The sequence below is a fragment of the Phocoena phocoena genome, chromosome 9, assembly GCF_963924675.1.
Source record: "Phocoena phocoena chromosome 9, mPhoPho1.1, whole genome shotgun sequence".
NCBI classification, from domain to species: domain Eukaryota; kingdom Metazoa; phylum Chordata; class Mammalia; order Artiodactyla; family Phocoenidae; genus Phocoena; species Phocoena phocoena.
In genome coordinates this window covers 84,090,617-84,109,352 of record NC_089227.1, presented here as the reverse complement: position 1 = coordinate 84,109,352, position 18,736 = coordinate 84,090,617, and positions in this window count along the sequence as shown.

Here is an 18,736-nt window from a genome sequence, read left to right as displayed (position 1 = left end):
AAAGCAGCGGTCCCTGAACGCCCAATACCTCCTAGGTCCCTAACTACAGGTACCCACCAAGGGCACAACCGAGTGGCTAGGGAAAGACAAGCTCGGCTGGGCTACCGCAGAGCTAATCGGCTGATTCAAGGGACGGCCGCTCGAGAGCAAAAAACGGGGCAAAACTTGCAGCAAGTCTGGGCTCTCTCGGTCAGCCACCGCCGCGGCGCTGGGCACGTTTCCTCTGCAGCAGCGCGACGTGGTCGGCGTGCCGGAGGCCCGCCGCAGCCCTCCCACGGCACCCACTCCCGGCACTAGCCCGTCCTGTGCTGGAAAGAATGATCGGCCGAATTATGAGACTAAAGCTCCCTTTGTTTATGCATTTATTTAAGACTGAATCACAATGCGAGGGCCCCAGTGGTACAGAAAAGAGGGAAGGATTTTTTTCTTCATCCACAATCCTTTAAAAGACATCTATCACGCCTTTGAAGAGAAAAGTGTAGAGAATCAGTGTCTGTTCGTTTTCTGGCTGTAAATTGAATTCCTGACAAACGCGTGGGCTGCGAGCGAGCCAGGCGGCCCGAGCGGTGCCGGCTCCCTCCAGCAGGGGCGCTGCAGGCCTCTCTTCCACTCGTGCCCGCCCAGGCCGCCCCGCCACTCAGCTGCCCAGAGCGCGGGCGAGCAAGATTCCGAACATCTGGGCGAAAGGCCGGGCCAGCCGAGCCCACCCGGTACCTCACAGTGTGCCAGGGAGCTGAGGGCCACCAGTCAGACATAGGAGAAACCGCCATCTATGAGCGTGTCACCAAAACGTGTGGCGCAGTCCAGGGTACACCTCTACTGGTGTCGATTCCGAGGTTCATGAAACCAATGCTTAATTTAGCACCTCCAGAGCGCTAAGAGCCAGGTGTGCAAAGACGAAGGAGGAATGGCCCCTGCCCCCAAAGCGAGCTGCTGTCCATCCGGTGAGGATGACACACAAGAACTGACGGTGCTTAAATTTTCCCTTTAATTTCCTATCAGCGTTTTGTGACAGGTTGGCCCCCTCCCCCTAACATGCAAGCCCCTCAAAGCCCGAGCCCAAGTATTATTCACCTTTTGTATCCCCAGAGCCTGCCACGGCGCTGGCCACAAAGCAGACTCCTAATAAATACTGCATGAATAAGTACAAGAATTTGAGGGCGCACAGGGGAGGAAGTAATTAAGGGGAGGGGGGAAAGGGTTGTCTTGAATGATGAATAGACATTTACCAGAGACAAAGAGCATTCCAACCAGAGGGGACGGCATTCGCAAAGCACCGGAGGCGCAGGACCGCACAGCCTTTGGGGAAAACTCCAAGTCCTTTGGGCCGTGGCGCTGGTAGACAAAAAATTAGGCTAGAAAGAGTATTTCAACCTAAGGAGTTTACAATTTGTCCCGAAGAAAATGAGGAGCCACCGATGGATTTAAACCCTCTGTGGCCTTAATTGGTTACTTAATGAAATTTAAATTACTCCCCTTAACAAGTGGAAGATTACCTATTTTAACGAACCATCACCTTTTAAGGACTGAAATAATTACTCAACAAAATTTAAATCGGTCCTTTCAACAGAATAAAGACTTTCCTATTTTAACTAAGACAACAATATATAACAAACTTGGCATTATAGTTTTTCGTATTTACTCTCAATGGAACCTGTAAGTCCTACAAACAATTCCGCACTTTCATTCTCACCATACCAGAAGCACCAGCACCCGAGATGAAGGCAATTTTGTATTTAACGGACTGAGCGCTCACAAAGGATCTTATTCTGAAAGCCATGGAACATGTCCACCCACATGGAACAAGTAGGCAGACAGGAGGGGAGACTGCTGGGGGGTGGGGGGCGGCAGAGGAGACCAAGGGAAGCACTTGAAGACAACGGGAATTCTAAGTCTGATGCTCAAGACAAACCCTCCCGGACAGAGTGCTAGGAAAAACCTCCTTGGAAAAGGAGGGCTCAAGGTTGAGAAGGACTTCAAACCCATAACTCGTTTAGGCAAAGGAAGCATTCCTGTTTGGAAGAACCTCCCAGCACAGAGGCAAGGAGTCTGGAAAACGCAGAGGATACTAACAGAGATCAGCCTGGCTAAAGCCGGGAGAGAATGCTAGAGAATGCCCCAGAAGCCAAACAGTTAATGAGTTTTTTAACCGTGCCTGACTTACAGAGAGAAGCTTCCTCCACCAGGGGAGAATCTGGCCCAAGGTATAAAACATTTGGAGTGCCTGAGAAAACATGTAGCCGTACATAAATCCAAAGCCTGCCTCTGGCTGGTTCTCAGCGCACCCTTTCATTTCTCGGATACAAACACCACACTTGACCGACATCACAGGCAGCAGCATTCCCTCAACCCGTAGCTTATCATACATTCCTGTCACATTCCAATTCTCAGACAGTCCCACATAAAAAGACCTCAGATTTGTGCAAAGATGAGGGTAGAAAGCTCAGCATTTATTAGCTTGCTGATGTGCAACAGTGGTGAGATCAGCAGGGCTGGTACTGTGGGTTCAATAATCATTTTTTTTGAACCCCCATTTGAGACCCATAATATGACAACAAGGATATTTATGGAGACAACAGGACAGAACTGGGACTGCCACTTGCAAGAGCCATAATTATCAATTCAAATAAGCTAAAGAAGTCCAAGATGGGGGAAACTGAACAGCAGCACATAAAGCGAATCAGGATTTTAGTTGCCAGTGAGTCAATGTGATATGGCTCCAAAAAAAAAACCACTGTAGACTGTAGACTGTAATTAGAGAAGCACCCAGAATGAGCTAATCCTGCTCTATTCTGCTAGTGAGAAAGTGTTTTATTTTGTTCTGCACAGCAGATATTAAGAGACACATAAACAGGAATTTGTTCAGAGAAGACCGACTAAAATGCATTGCAAATTATGTCACTGAAGGTGTAACAGCTGTCATATTTTATGCTCCTACTATAGCATGGATCTTCACCCAATTTATCCCTAATTCTCATAATAACTCGCTAGATGAGTACTTTCATCCGTATTTTTCAGAGAAAGATACAGCAGCTCAGAGCACTGTTAGTATGTGAAGGGACTGGGAACTGAGCGCAGATGCATCTGGCTCCAAAGCTGGCGTTCTTTCCACTACCCCACACTGCCTCCCTGTTTAAAATAACCGGGCATGTTTAGTTGGAAGAAAAGAACCCTTGTGGAGTGAGTGGAAGAAGGGAAATGTGTTAGCAGTCCTCAAATATTTGTGGAAGCAGCATTAGACATTTTATTCTGTATGGCTCCAATGAGTGCAAATTGTAGAGAAACAGATGTCAATTCAACATAAAGAATTTTCCAACAGGGTTGTCTAGAGACTGGGTAGCTCAGCCATTTGGGGACGTGACAAGTTCGCTGTCTCTAGGGGTTGGGTAGCCCTGCGGCAGGTATGCAAGGTCTGGATAAATGCATGAATGACCTTTAAGGTCTTTTCCCATCTGACAGAAACTAAGGCTCAGAGAAGCATTGGAACTTGGCCAGGGTGACCCCTCCCTGAAAGGTCAGATCCACAACAAGATCTTTCCTGGGTGTCCCTCAGCCCAGAGCTCTTTGTACATCATGCTATTTCATGCTGAGGGCAAGACAAACTGAAGAAATTATGCATACAATCACATCAACCTCCCTCTCAATCAAATTTAACCCATATATCCAAAAAGCGACCGGTGTCTTCCTTCCTCTTCAGGCTCGTTTTTGGGCAAAAATCTTTGGCTGAAAATAGTTCAAAAGGTAAGTGGGAGAGGAGAGAAGCAAGGGAGCTGAATAACCCATTAACCAGATAAGATAAACCTAAGAGACTGTTTCTAGAGATTACAGTATTACTGAGCACCCCTAAAGTATCTTTACACACCCTTTGCATTACTGGGCACATCCCATAATCCCAAGTCTGGTACTATTCTGCTGTTCCACACCTGGAATACATCTTATACACTCACACATAAATAGGTTGAAGGATTTGAAATAAAATCATATCTTGCATTTTTATAGCTCTTTACCCTTTCATGTATATTATCTCATCTGATGCTCATCACAGTCCTCTAAGGAAAACAGCTTTCTTTCGGACGGACAAGCAATTTCCTAGCTGCCTGGGGAAGAAAGGGCTACGGCACACAATTCATTTTTTTTTAAACTACATTCCACATTAAATTATTCCCCCAGCCTGGATGAGTCAACCCAGAAGCAGGTGTTTTGCTTTTCCTCGATTGCTATCACCACCGCAAACCTTCAGCTGTCTTCCCCCACCGTGCCCTCTAGGGCCCCCACCCCCGCTACTACCGCAGCGCTTGGTCCCCAGCCGGTTACTAAGCACTCGCTCTGCACAGCCCCGCACTCGCTGCTCCAACTCTCAGCGAAAACTACACCCCCTCCCCACCGGCGCCAGGTGGCCGCGTCCCCGTGCCCCCAACATTCGCCCAGGCCCGTGTGACTGCGACCTTCCCAACCACCAATGAGGTCCCGAAGCGGGAAGGCGCATCCTCCCGGGAACTCGAGACCCGATTTCCTGGAGGGATGGTCAAGCCGACTGACTGAGTGACTAAACGCTCTGTGGGGAGTCAAGCCTCGGGCGAGGGTTAGGGGACTTCTGTGTTCTCGTCCGACCGCGAGGTTCTAGGAGACGATGACCGAGGACCTCGCCCGCGTGGCCCTCGAGTGGCGCGCACACCTCGTGCGGCCACCCACCAACCTCCGCGTAATCCGGCACGCCCCAGCCGGTCCTCACGGCCTCCCGGGCCACTATCACTCAAAGCTTGGCCCCAGGATTGGTGTAGTCCACGCACACCAGCCACATACCCCGAGTGTGTCCATGCCCAGTCATCCGCTGGGCTAGGAGGCTAAAGGTGGAGGGTCACTCCTTCCCCGCCTGTTTCCTACCTGATTCAGGTAAGACCTGGGCTACAAGACTCCATGTTTGGGGACCCGGTTGCGCATGCGCTTCCCGCGGCCAGAGCTTCTCCGCCTGACCCCAGTCCCAGGGAAGACCCAGCCAAGCCACCGAATACCCGGTTCTGGGCTAGAGCGTCGCCACCTCCGCGCACCGGCCCATCGCCCCCGAGCCCAACCTATGCTGCCGCCTTCTCCCTGCCGGGCGTCAGCGCCACCTATTGCGAAGGGCATGAAACGGCAGGCTGTGCATTGAATGAGGCTGAATAAACGAATAAACTTTTATAGGGCCCAATCTGAGTACATTTACGTGGTAAAACTGAAGGCCAAAGATAGTTATTAACTATGTCGAGATTTCTGGCGAACCTTCCATATCTCAACCATTTCCCTAACTTCATAGTTACCCTAAAGATTCCCAAATCTGTATCTCCAGCCCTTCTCTCTACTCCAAACTCTAGATCCATATATTTGACTACCTTCTGTTCCTCTTCACATGAATGGCCTACACACGTCTTATACTCCACAAGGACTAAGTTAAATTCATTACCCTTCCTCCACTACAAACTAACCACCCCCCTTCCCCAGAACCTGTGCTACTTTCTTTATTCTCTGTTGCGGTTAATGGCATCATTAGCCACTCCAGTCTACTGCACTCAATTACCAATACCTGTGGCGTAATGGAATGAAGCTAAAAAGCCAAGCAGCCTTGGGTACAAATCCCAGCAAGTTCTCTCCTTCCCCCTGCTCTTCATCTTACTTCCCAAGTATCTTGGATTCATCTTGCTTCCCTCCATTCCCAACCGTTTCCCCTTGCTCAGGCCTCATTATCTCTCACTTGGACTACTGCCTCCTAATTGGTTTCCAGGTCTCCACGATCACACCTTTCTAATTCATCATTCACACACCTGCCCAAAGTGATTTTTCTAAAATGCAAATCAGATCGCATCTCTTTCTGTCTTCAAACTCTGTATACTAACTCCTATTCCCAATGCTAAATTCAAGCTCTTTAACTGGACATGCAAAACACTTCCAAATCTGGACCTTCCCTTCCTCTAGAATCTTCTCTCTTACCACCTGCACCTCTCCCAAACTTCATAATCTGACTTAATGTTGCTAATTGCAGTTCCTCCCAAAACACTGTGTGGTTTCCATTCTCCATGCCCTTACACATCTTTCCCCTGCCAAATACATTCGTCCCCACTTAGGCTACCTAAAAACTTCATTACTCAAAATTCACCTTAGTTGTCACATGCACTTGAAAGCCTTCCCTGAAGCCTTCCTACAGAAATATCACTCCCTCTGTGCTATCTCTGTCCCTGTTGACCACTGTGTGCCAGACACTGTGCTAAACTCCTTATGTACGTTATATCATTTAATTCTGATGATAATGCTATAAAAGAACTATTATTATCCTAATTTTATGGATGAGAAAGCTGAGGCTTTGAAAGATGAAGGAGCTTGCCCAAGGATGCAGAGGTGGTAAGTTGTGGAGCCAGGATCTGAACGCAGATATGTCTACTCATGTTTATCTATTCATCAAAAAGGTTTGTAGAATTAAATGATATATGAAAAATCACAGATCATCTTTTAAAAGTATTACAGAGTTTATTTTTTAAAGGAAAAACACACAGTTGTTCTACTCTAGTAGATGGAAATAGAGTGTTCTACTTTAAACTAATGGTATCGAAGGCCAAATAAATAGCCTTGACATCAAGCTGAATAAGGAAACAATCCTGCTATTATTCTGTATAATTTTTTCTTATGATATGAATGTTATGAATGTTTTTGCTAAGGGACTGATGTATTGTAAACCATTAATAAGTAGAATTTTTTAAAAAAAATCTCCTTCTGGATAAGTGGGGGAAGAGAGATCTATTGATAAATTGAAAGAGTCACCATAGAAGTTCAAAAACTTGCCAAAGATGGGGATACCATGATATCATGAGGGATGTATGGAGTCTAAATGAGTTAATATGTGTAAAGAGAAGAGTTTCTGGCACAGAGAAAGCACCATATCATTGCTATTGCTATTACTGTTGCTGTTGTTAAGAACTTCAGTAGCTCCCAATTCAGTGGTAAAGACAAACACATAAGCTGATGAGTGAATAACACAGCTATGAACAAAGGTCTGTTGCGAGTTCCCAGAGGAGGCGGGGCTGAGGATCTTCCAGGGAATAGGAAGAGGGGCAGGGAACAAGATGGCACCCAGAGGCCATATGACTGAGAAAGGAGTAAGTTGCTGGAACCAGAGGAACACCACCTAACTTCTGCAGAAACGTTTTATTTGTTGGCAGATCTTTTACTTCTGAAAGCTCTGTTTCTTAGAAACTCTAACGTTTAAAGTTTCCTTACTATTCCAAGCATTCTTTTGCTTCTGGCCCAGCAATGGGACCTTAGCCACTGGGCAAAAGAGCAAGACTTTTACCCAGATGACATGAAAGTATGGAGGAGGGGAGAATAGGTGACTGAAGCTTATGATGGGGTGACCAAGTACTCAAGGGAAGTTCCGGCCCCACCCAGAAGTCCAGCTGGGATAATCAGGACTCCAGAAGGGGAAAACACATTCCCATCCCCCAGGCTCCAGCCCCTCCCTAGCAGAGGAGAAACAGATGCGCACAGACTTAGTGATGTGTGCCTTGATCAGGAGGGAAGGGCAGAGGCCATCATCCAACTTGGCAGGCACTGCCCAAGAAGGCCCACCTTTTTCCTCCAAACCCATGCCAGGTGTCTAGCACACTAACTCAGTGTTTCCCAAGCCAAACGACATGGAAGGCTGCTTAAAAGTCTACATTCTTTACCACAGGCCATTAACTTTACATGTAGGCAAAACATATTTATGTTCCTCCTGTTCTTCAATAAACAGAGTAAAGAAACTTTCTGTGGGTAGTTCACTCCAGACCAGTGAAATGAGGCCAGCTATTCTGATGGGAATAACTAATGAGACACATACAGAAACGAAGTTCAACGTTAAACAGAGGAACACTGTTGGTAGAATTGAATAGATACAACTTTTTTGGAGGGCATTTTGGCAATAGCTATTAAAATTGATCCGGCAATTCCACTTTCCCAAATTTATTCTGTGTGTATACTCCCTGACATGTGTCCAAGGATGAACAATGTTGCATTATTTGGAAAAAGAATCTTTTTAACTGAAAACAAGCTAAATATCCATCTATAAGGTGCTGGTTATGAGGCTGTCTAACGTGTAAAGCTTTTCAATGTACACGAAAATGCAAGGTTCAAAAGAGTGTGTATATTATAATCCTACTTGTATAAAAACCTGTATGTATCATATAACTAAATATGTTGATATTTACAATATTAATATATTTACATATGTATTAGAAATCCCTGGAAACATCCAGATGTGGCAAAGTGGAAGCTTAGGGGCAAATCTGGTCTACAGGGAGATTCGTTTATTGCGCTTTTTTGTTTTAAATTTAAATGTGAACGCCCGTAGAAAGGGCCCTTTACTCTCTAGTCTCACACCCTTCAGTTCCCCCAGCTGTTACTTGGCCTGGTCCCTAAATGTGAGTGAGGATAGATGCAGGCACTTGTGGGGGTAGCTGGAGGCATGCTTTTAGTATTTACTTTCCACTTCTGATCTGTAAGCAAACATGACATTTATGACTTAAGGGAGGGTAGAGTGGGGACTGACGTCTTTCCATGTCGGAGAGAACAAGGACTAGAGGAAAATAAGGATCCTGAGAGATGAGACACTGATTTGGAAGTTACTGCTACAGGCGAGATAAGGAGTAAGCGGAGGCTGAGCCAGCCAGAGCAAGGATGAATTGTGAAGCCCAGATTTGAAACTTCTTTCAAAATCCCTTATCAGCCACTGCAGTTAAAGGAATGTACAGGCTTCTCTTCCTTCTTCTTTCTTTCCTGTCATGAATAATCGCAGCCTGTGGTTTATCACATGGGCAGCTGGGCAGGACTCTGTTGTGCTCTGTGGGAACCCAGCTCTGCTCATAGCACTCCTGGAGAGTCTCATTCTCCTGTGCCTGTGAGTTAATTTCTTTCCCTTCACAGTGTTGGCACCAGCTGTACAGAAAGCAGGAGTCTTCAGCACCAAATATACAGCAGAAATCAAACTTGGATGTGCCTGTACAGAGTCTATCAGATAGTACTGTCCTGCCCTTTGTCTACCTGTAGGATCAGTGGCTTCCACAGTTAACTTCAAGACAATGTTAGAAACCCTAATAGTCTGTAAATAAGAGTAAAGCTTTACCTTAAAATAAGAACAAGGAAAACTCCCAAATGAAACATTCCCTTGTTTTTGGCAGCAGTTAACAGACAGCAGCTGGTGTGAGACTCCTGGATGCCATACTATGCTCTTTCATCTGCTGGAAATTCTTCAGCTGAATGAAATTATTCATTTGAAAGTTTTCATTGAATTTAGGCTGGTATTTCAGGGACTTTTTCTTCTGTAGTCTGAACAGTGGGGAATGCATCATGGTGCTAAATTGGGGAGATTGGGCCGTGAATATAGTCCAATCCATGAATTACTCTTTTTTGAGGGGCTGGTTCATTGAGGGAGAGAGAGCGAGAGAGAGGAATCAGAGATTTTATAACTATAGGAGGGATTATGTCCCATCTATGAGTCACTCGACCCCCATTCCCATTATCTCTGTCCACAATATTATGCCTGTCATAGACACTCACGTGCTTCAGCGCAAATCCACTAAGTTCACACAAGTATCCCAAATGACCATCAGCTGATGGATGGATACATAAAATGTGGTATATGCATACAATGGAATATCATTTGGCAACAAAAAGGGTTGAAGTGCAGATACATGATACACCGTGGATGAACCTTGAAAACATTATGCTAAGTAACAGAAGTCAGACACGAAAGACCACATGTTATATAATTCCATTTCTACAAAATTCCAGAAGCGGCAAATCTATGGAGACCAAAAGCAGATTAGTGGTTGCCTAGGGCTGGGGTAGGAGGGGGGAAGGAGAGTGAATGCTAATAGGTATAGGGATTTTGTGGATGGAGGTGGTGCATCTAAAATTAATAGTGGGACTTCCCTGGTGGTGCAGTGGTTAAGAATCCACCTGCCAATGTAGGGGACACAGGTTCGAGCCCTGGTCTGGGAAGATCCTACATGCTGCGTGGAGCAACTAAGCCCATGTGCCACAACTAATGAGCCTACACTCTAGAGCCTGCGAGCCACAACTACTGAGCCCACCTGCCACAACTACTGAAGCCTGTGCGCCTAGAGCCCGTGCTCCTCAACAAGAGAAGCCACCACAATGAGAAGCCCCCGAACTGCAACAAAGAGTAGCCGCACTCACCACAACTAGAGAAAGCCAGTGCACAGCAACGAAGACCCAACGCAGCCAAAAATAAATATATTTTTAAAAAAATTAATAGTGGTAATAGTTACACAATTCTGTGAGTATAATAAAAACCACTGTAAATTTTAAATAGGTGAATTATATGTTGCATAAAGTGTATCTCAATAAAGTCATTACTGAAAAGATAAAAGGAAGGAAAGATGTATACCAAGAAAACATTAGTTTAAAAAGCTGAAATGACATATAATATTATAAAAAAGATTTTGGACAAGGAATATTACCATGGATAAAGAAGGATTTCACAGTGAAAAAGGAATTAATTCATACAAAAAAAATCCTATACGCGTATGCATATGGTAATAGAGCTTCAAAATAACTTAAGCAAAAACTGATGGAATTAGAGGAGAAATAGCCAAATCCACAATTATAACTAGGGGTTTTTATATTCCTCTCTCAAAAATTTATAGAGGAAACAGTAAATCAGAATATACAACACTTGAACAATACTATCAATCAACTACAACTAATTATCATTTAAAGAAAACTCCACACAACAAAAGTAGAACACCCAGTCTTTTCAACCGAACATGGACTATTCATCAAGGTAGATCATACTCAAGATAGATCATATTCTGTATCATATTGGATAGGTCTCAATAAATGCAAAAGGACTGAATTCATTTGAACATATTCTCTAACCACAATGGAACTAAATTATAAATCAATAACAGAAAAATATATGGAAATCCTCAAGCATTTAGAAATTAAACAGTAGACTTCTAAATAATCCATGGGTCCAATACAAATCACAAGTGAAATTATTAAAAATTTGAACTGAATGGAAATAAAAACACAATACATCAAAATTTGTGGGAGGGCTTCCTTGGTGGCGCCGTGGTTGAGAGTCCGCCTGCCGATGCAGGGGACACGGGTTCGTGACCCGCTCCAGGAAGATCCCACATGCCGTGGAGCATCTGGGCCCGTGAGCCATGGCCACTGAGCCTGCGCGCCCGGAGCCTGTGCCCCTCAACGGGAGAGGCCACAGCAGTGAGAGGCCCGCGTATCGCAAAAAAAAAAAAAAAAAAAAAAATGTGGGATACAGCTAAAACTGTGCTAAGAAGGAAATTTATAGCAATGAATACAATCATCCCTTGGTACCTGTGGGGGGATTGGTTCCAAAACCACCACCCCCATACAAAAACCCAAGGATGCTCAAGTCCCTTTTATAAAATGGCTGTAGTACGGCTGGCCCTCCTTATCCCTGGGTTCCTCATCCTTGCATTCAACCAACTGCTCATCCCACAGATAAGGGGAGCTGACGGTATTTAACAAGAACAGTCTCAGATCAAAAATCTAATCTTCGGGGCTTCCCTGGGGGCGCAGGGGCTGAGAGTCTGCCTGCTGATGCAGGGGACACGGGTTCATGCCCCGGTCCAGGAAGATCCCACGTGCCGCGGAGCGGCTGGGCCCGTGAGCCATGGCCGCTGAGCCTGTGCGTCCGGAGCCCGTGCTCCGCAACGGGAGAGGCCACAACAGTGAGAGGCCCGAGCACCGCAAAAAAAAAAAAAAAAAGAAAAGAAAAATCTAATCTTCCACCTTAAGAAACAGTAAAAAGAAGAGCAAAGTAAACCCAAGTAAGTAGAAGGAAGGAAATAATAAAGAGCAGAATCTATGAAACTGAAAACAGAAAAACAGTAGAGAAAAATCAATGAAAATAAAAGCTAATTCTTTGAAAAGATCAATAAAATTAATAAAAGTCAGATGAATCAGGGAAAAGAAGACAAAACTTACCAGTGTCAGGAATAAAAGAGAAGAGAATAAAGATCCTCAGACATTAAAAGGATGAAAAGGCAATATTATGGACAACTTTATGCCAATAAATTCAACAACTTCAATGAAAGACAAATTCCTTAAAAAATACAAACTACCAAAGGTCATTCAAGAAGAAAGAAATGAACACAATATCCCTATAGCTACCAAATAAATCGGACTCATGGTTAAAAACCTCCTCACAAAGAAAACTCCAGGCATAGGTGACTTCACTGGTGAATGCCACCAAACATTTCAGGAAGGAATAATCCCAATTTTACACAGTCGTCTAGAAATAAAAGAGGAGGGGACACTTCCCAAATCATTTTATAAGGCCAGCATTATTCTGTTCCCGAAACCAGACAAAGGCATTACAAGAAAAGAAAACTACAGACCAATATCCTCATGAACATAGGTGCAGAAATCCTTAACAAATGTTTTGCAAATTAAATCTAGCAACATATCAATTGAATGACACATCATGACGAAATGGGGCTTATCCAAGGAATGTCAGATTGTTTCAGTATTCAAAAATCAATCAGTGTAATTCACCACATTAACAAACTAAAAAAGAAAAATCACCTCAATAGATGCAAAAAGCATTTAACAAAAGTCAAACCCATTTTTAATGAAAATTCTTAGCAAATTAGGAATAACGAAACTTCCTCAACACAGTTAAGGACATCTATGAAAAACCTACAGCTGACATTATTCCTAATGCCTTCCTTCCTAATATAGGGAACAATGCAAGGATTTCTACTTACCACATTTCTGTTCAGCATTGTCCTGGAGGCCCTAGACAGTGGAATAATGCAAGAAAAAGAAATAAAAGTCATACATATTGAGAAAGAATAAGTAAAACAAAATCTATTTATATACAACATGATTGTATGTGTTGAAAATCCTAAAGAATCTACAGAAAAGTTACCAGAACCACGAAGTGAGTTTAGTAAGATTATAGAATACAAGGTTAATATATAAAATCAACTGTGTGTCTATTTACTAGCAATGAACAATTATAAAATGAATTTTTAAATACCATTTAAAAATATGAACTACTTGGGGATAAATTAAATAAAACATTACAAGATTTGTACACTGAAAACATCACTGAGAAAAATTAAGGAAGATCTAAATAAATGAAGTTATATCATGTTCATGGGTTAGAAGCCTCAATATTGTTAAAATAGCAATTCTCTCCAAACTGAGCTACAGATTTGACACAATCACAAAAAAAAGGCAAGCAGACTTTTTTTTTTTTTTTTTTTTTTGCGGTACGCGGGCCTCTCACCGCTGCGGCCCCTCCCGCTGCGGAGCACAGGCTCAGGACACACAGGCCCAGCAGCCACGGCTCATGGGCCCAGCCGCTCCGCAGCATGTGGGATCATCCTGGAACCGGGCACGAACCCGTGTCCCCTGCATCGGCAGGCGGACCCTCAACCACTGTGCCACCAGGGAAGTTCCAAGCAGACTTTTTTGTAGAAAGTAACAGCTGATTGTAAAGTTTATGTGGAAATGCAAAAAGCGGAGAATAGCCAAAATGGTTTTTAAAATAGAGAACAAAGTTAGAGGACTTACACTACCTTATTTCAAGACTTACTATAAAACTACAGTAATCAAGACAAGGTGATGTAATTGTAAAAACAGACATGTAGAGCAATGTAACAGAATAGAGAGTCCATAAATAGACCCACATATGCATAGTAATTTGATTTTCAACAAAGGTGCCAAGGCAGTTCAGTAGTGAAAAGATAATATTTTCAGAAAATAATACCAGAACAAGTGGATATCCATATGCAGCACACATATATATACATACACACAAATGGGGGGGTGAACCTGGAATCTTACCTCACTCCATTTACAAAATTTAATTCAAAATAAATTATAGCCTACATAAAAAATGTATTCAGAATGGATTACAGATCTAAACATTATGAGAACTATAACCATAATAGTTCTAGAAGAAAACATGAGAGGAAAGTCTTAGTCGGCTTTGGTTAGGCAAATATTTCTCAACTAGGACATAAAAATATAAAACATAACAGGAAAAATGATAAATTGGACTTCATCAAAATTAAAACCTTTTGTTCTCAAAAGAAGTTGTGATAAAAATGAAAAGGAAAGTGACACACTGAAAGCATTCACAATACATATAACTTATAAAGGACTTGTATACAACATACGTAAGAATCCTGCAACTCAGTAAGAAGACAAACAGCCCAATTTTTAAATGAGCAAAAGATTCCAACAGACACTTCACCAGAGAAGACATATGAATGGCAAATAAGCACATAAAAAATGCTTAATATCATTCATCATTGGTGAAATGCAAACTAAAATCACAGTGCAATTCTACTTCAGACTCAGTAAAGTGACTAAAATTAAAAAGACTAACAATCCAAGTGTTTACAAGGATGTGGAACAACTGAAACTCTCATACATTGCTGATGAGAATATGAAATTATATAACCTCTTTGGAAAACAGGCTGTTTCTCATAAAGCATACTTACTATATGGACTCAATTACTCTGATACTGGGTATTACCCAAGAGAAATGAAAATGTATGCTCACATAAAGACTTGTTGAATGTTCAGAGCAATTTTATTTATAACAGTCAAATCTAGAAAAACCCTTCAACTTGTAAATGGATAAATTATACAATATCCACTCAATTGAATGATACTCGGCAATAAAAGGAAACAAATTATTGATACATGCAGCAATGTGGGTGTTTCTTAAAGCATTCTAAGTGAAAGAAGCCAGACAAAAAAGACTACAAACTATATGATTTCATTTACATAAAATCCCCAAACTTTTGGGGGTGGTGGAGACATTCTCTATATCCTGATTATGAATGTGGTGAAATGGCTAATATATACAATATACGGTTAACTCTTGAACAACATGGGAGTTAGAGGCACTGATCCTCTGCTCAGTTAAAAGTCCAAGCATAGGAGCTTCCCTGGTGGCGCAGTGGTTGAGAATCTGCCTGCCGATGCAGGGGACACGGGTTCATGCCCCGGTCCGGGAAGATCCCGCATGCTGCGGAGCGGCTGGGCTCGTGAGCCATGGCCGCTGAGCCTGTGCGTCCGGAGCCTGTGCTCCGCAACGGGAGAGGCCACGACAGTGAGAGGCCTGTGTACCGCAAAAAAAAAAAAAAAAAAGTCCAAGCGTAATTTACAGCCAGCCCTCCACATCCTTGATTCAACCAACCCCAGATCATGTAGTACTGTAGTACAAATTTAGTGAAAAAAATTTTCATATAAGTGGACCCATGCAGTTCAAACCCATGTTTTTCAAGGGTCAACTGTACACTTAAACTTATTAAATTTTATTGTATGTGAATTATACTTCAGTAAAGCTGATTTTTAAGGTGATGTAAAAATATTTAGTATAAGTTTAGAAAAAGTCTGGAAGAATGTACATTAAATTCTTAACAATGGAGAAGAAATTACAAAAGACTTTCAACTTCTATTTCACTTTGTTATATACTCTATAATGTTTTATCTTTTTCCAAAGAGACTTCTATATTAGTCAGGATTCTTATGATTGCTAGTGACAGAAACATAACTCAAACTAATTTAAGAAAAGGCGAAATTTATTGGTTTATTGTGTCACTAGTTCATTTATTTATTGCGTCATCTGGGGGTAGATTCAGACATAGCTGGATCTAGGTGCTCCACTGAAGTTTTTGAGAATGAAGCTTTCCTCATCTATTAGTTCTTCCTTCCCCTGCATTGGCTTCATTCTCAGACTGTCTCTCTCCCTGTGAGGATGACACAGCAGCCTAATAGCTTAGCAACCTCAGAGGAAAAGTCACACCAGGAAAAGTCCTGAGCCAACTCTCAAAGAAGCAGCTGGGACACATTTCCTTCCCTGAGCCCTGGCACCCTGATGGCCAGGCATGGGTCACAGGACCATGCATGGAGCTGAGCAGGGTGGTCTCAGCCCCATACTGAAGAGTGGTTCCCAAAAGGAGAGAGAAAAAAAAAAAGAGGGTCTGATATCAGAATAAAGGCAGCTTAGCAGGCATAAACAGCAGATGACTACTATAATATACTGCTTTTAGAATTAAGGAAAAAGTTATTTTGCTTTTAATCTTTATAATAACAGAGCCCAAGGAAATATCTTCTGGTGCTTTTCTAACAGAGCATAGCATAAAGCCCACTGTTATGCACTGAATGTGTGGGTCCCCCCAAAGTTCATATGTTGAAACCCTAACCCCCCATATGATGATATCAGGAGGTAGAGTCTTTGAGAGGTAGCTAGGTTTAGATGAGGTTATGAGGGCGGAGCCTCCATGATGGAATTCATTTCCTTCTAAGAAGAGAAAGAGACTAGAACACTCTCTCTCCACCATGTGAGGATACAGTGAGGAGGTGGCCATCTATAAGCCAAGAAGCAGGCCCTCACAGGACGCTGAATCTGCCAGCACCTTGATCTTGAACTTCCCAGCCTCCAGAACTGTAAGAAATAAATCTTCATTGTGTAAGTCATCCGTTCTATGGTAATTGTTATAGCAGCCCAAGCTGACTACATGACCCACATATCAGCCTTCTCTGATGGATTAGGGAGGAGTTAAGGAAGATGCCATCCAAGGGGAACCCTTTCCTCGCCAAAACAGAGGGTAATTTGTAGAATGGAGTAGAGGTAAGATAGGGCTTGGAGAAGATTTGTGTAATCCCTTGAGGGAAACGACATAGGTGGTTGACTAGAGATGAAAAAAAGGACTTCCAAGTAAAGCCAAGGGTGGCCATGTGACACACCATGTGGCCATTATGGGATAGGGGGATGGCTGAAACGATCGTGGTGTTGCTTCCGTGCGCTACCTGGAATCAAGCTGCGGGACAACAATACTGCACTTCTGAAGTGTCAGGCCACTTGTGCTTGATGGTAAATAATTTTAAATACTTTTATATTAACACACACAAGAATGCATTATGAAGTAGAATGCAAAAATTGCATGGGATTTTTAAGATAAAATACAAACTCCTTGCTTGCAATAACCCCTTCAGGCTGCCTCTCACTCTCTCCTTCATGTGAATTCAGGTTCCTCTGCCATTAGAAATTCTTTGGTGGAAAATTTTGAGAAGTATTTCTTTAAGGAATAAGGGCTGGGGATAAAGGATGTTCTTGGGGTTTTTACAGTGTCCAGACACTTTGCCAGAAGAAGAAACCAGGCAAGGATTCAGGAAGATTTGGGATTTTGAAGACAGGGCTAACATCTGGAGGGATTGGCAGAACCGATGCTAGTATATGCATAAGGGACTGAGGTTCAGGGCTGCTCACGTAAATCCTAAGAGCAGCTGCATTCCTGGGTAACATCTCATGTGGAAAGCATGGGATCCTGCCCTGGCTTAGGGTCTGGATTAGCATCTCTTTGAGGAGTAGGAATCTAGTGTTCTTGCAGAGGCACATCCATTTCTGGGGTCAGGGGAAGTTCATCTCTGAACAACAAGCTCTGGTGAGCAGCTTTTTGCCTCAGAATTGGTGGAGAAGAGAGATGGAGCCCAGAAGGTTTAGAGTTCACAGGTTTAATAAGATATGGGAGATCCACAAAGGGTCATAAAAATAAAAGGACATTTTAACACCACAAAAGTAAAAAGGACAAAATGGAAATGATAGCCCTTCCCCAGAAAAGGACCATTAGCTGGCACCTGGTCTTTTTTTTCATCACAAGGCAGAAGAAAAATTTTATCACAGATCACAGCATTCTGAGGAACTGAGAATACTGCAGTGAAGGACAGGATGGGTCCTTCCTTTTATGCACTCTGGGATAACTGAAAATTACCCCCAGGAGGACTTTATTTAAAAACAGAGGAATGAGCTAACACTACTGTAGTCATCATATTGCAATATTTAAATGTATCAAACCTACACTTTATACATCTTAAATTTAAACATTGCATAATGTTATACGTTAATTATATCTCAGAAAAATAAAAAAGAAGACAGGGAGAAAGACAAGCTCATGGCAATTAGCAGGACATCTACAACCTGACCACAGGATAGCAAAGGACACTCCTGCTTCTGTCTCTCCTGGGTGGGGACCCTCGAAATCTTAATAAGTCTTGGCCATTATGGTGAATTTTAGAGGGCAAGGAACAAGGGGAGGTGGAGCAGAATGAGAGAATTAAATTGGAAATATAGATTCTTGAACTGAGGTAGATAAAGAAATTAAATAATTATAAACCCAAAGGCCAAAAAATGGAAAAAAACAATCAACCTGCACCTGGAGCATTAGGTTCTGGAAATCCAATTTGCACATAGAGAGTGGAGGGGCCTTCGCTGAGGGGGGTGTGCCAGGAGCTGAGGCCCCGCTGGTGAGCAGAGGACCGTTGCCCTGGAGACAGTCTTAGCTTAGAAATGGCAAACAGGAAAATAACAGGGGCTTAAGGGAGAAAGAAGAAAAAAGGCACTGCCTGGGATGGTTGATATCTTAGAAACCAGACTATACTGCATGAAACAAATGTACTTAAAAGGATAAATACAGATTTAACTGCTTTGAATAATGAAGATAGGAAGAAGGAAGATATTTTAGTTGTTTCTGGGTTTGGATGGGTGATCAGACACTCAAGAGATTTAACAGAAGAAAAAAGAGAAATGTGTTAGAGCAGAAACTGAGATACACTTGACTATCTCCTAGCCTCTGTTCCAGAATGTACTATTGAAATGTGCTCTCAGAGAGCTATTGATAGAGAAATAATAACAAAAATAAAT